The following is a 1,804-nucleotide window of genomic DNA, read 5'->3' on the forward strand; positions in this document are numbered from 1 at the left end:
TGTGTGTCTCTCTCCCAGCTCTGCAGACCCAACTCTGTTAAGGGAAAACAGGTCTAAAAAGAATCTCAATCAAGAGGTAAGAAGGCATCCTAGATCCTCAGGACATGGTGCCCTTACCCAGCCATTGCCATAGAGAGCTGCTTTCTGTGACTGGAATCACGCAGTCAGCCCAGTGGAATTCAGGCACCAGCACTTCGGTGCCAGCAGCTAACCTTCTCCCACCCGTCTTAAAGGGGAGGAAGAAACAAGATAAAAGAATTCAACCTTGTTTGAGTGTGTTTGAAACCAGCCACCAAGTTAAATATCAGACTGCAACATCACAAGGCCAGCTCTAGTATTACTTGTCCTTTTAGGACCACCAAGAAGAGAGCTCAGGTCTGATGGGAAGGGGAACTGAAGAGTCAATAATTATTTTAAAAATCAGAAGTTATTCAAACAGCAAGTAGTACATTTATTTGAAATTTTACTTGTGCACACAAAAAGGTACCTCTTTGTTAAAATTTGACGTATCAGTTCTTATGTAGAGAGTAAACAGCTCAGTAATAGCCAAGGGATGTTTGGAGGAAACTGATGTGCCAGTGGATCGCACCTAATGTTCATTTTGGTTATAAATTAAAATAATAGGAACCAGGTTGTGGTGAAGTGGTGCTGCAGCTGGACCCACATGGAAAAGGTCCTGGATTCATGTCCCAGGATTTCCCTGAGCCTGCCAAGCATGTGTGTGCATGTCTGTGATCTGGCTCAGCTGACATTGGGAGTAAACCATGGCATGAAAATCCTGGTGAGGATGCTTATCTCTCTGTCTCTATCATGGAAAAAAAATGAAATAACAGCAATATAGCTTATATTTAATGTCCTCATAAAGTGGTTAATGAGTTAATAGTATTACATTTAACACTATACCATTTAAAATGTAGGTAAATTCAGGCTTAAAGATATTACATAGATGTCCCACTGGAACCCACCATGAATTCTGTAAAAGAAATACTTAATTTAATAGTTTGTCATCTTAGCCACTATTCTTTACAGTTACTGGTATTAACAGAGTGGTTAGATTATAATACTATGGTATCTACATGGACTCTGCAGGCTCTAAACAAATACATCTGCCTGGAAAAAGGAGAGACAACCTAAAGCTATATTTTTTCAATTCCAAATCAGGACATAAGATCTGATAACTGCCAGTAGCTCAGGGAATAGAGTGGGGCAGAATCTTGGATATCATGACTGTTCTACAAATTTTGGAAATACCATAACATCTGTCATCAGATAAATGTGGTGAATGACAAAGAACCAGTCACAAAATTACCTTTTCCTAATCGTTCATGAAAGATATAGTATCAGGCTAGATCAAAACTTTATTTTAGTGCATTCTTAGAATATTATCAATATGATAATCCAACATTATTTTAAAGAGTGTATTAAAGAACAAGAGGGACCTACCAAAACACTGATGAAAAAGAATATATTTTCCTAGTGTTATGTGAGCTTTAAGCAAAACAAGATTTTATCTTAAAGTTATAAACATTAGACCTAGATTTTAAGTCTAAGCAAAACCTACATAAATGTGATTACTTTTCCCAAAGTACTGCTTTTCTTATTTTAGACCATAGTATGAAGTTTCTTCTACATCTAATATTTATAGAGCCTATTTCCATAAGAAACAAGGGAAAAAGTGAGAGAGAGAGCTTTTCAGCCATACTTAAACTTCTCAGCTACATTTTAAGATGTATATACATACCACTCCAAAATGTATGACATATATTTATAGATTTGGAAATAGAAATGGAATTTTGCCTCTGTA

General features: G+C 36.7%; 1 pseudogene; it reads right to left on the bottom strand.

Moving 5' to 3' along the window:
• Window positions 1–273: 273 nt before the first annotated feature.
• LOC114009666 (uncharacterized) lies at window positions 274–402 on the bottom strand (annotated as a pseudogene).
• Window positions 403–1,804: the final 1,402 nt, after the last annotated feature.

This window comes from Tupaia chinensis, unplaced genomic scaffold, assembly GCF_000334495.1.
Source record: "Tupaia chinensis unplaced genomic scaffold, TupChi_1.0 Scaffold000598_1, whole genome shotgun sequence".
NCBI classification, from domain to species: Eukaryota; Metazoa; Chordata; class Mammalia; order Scandentia; family Tupaiidae; genus Tupaia; species Tupaia belangeri.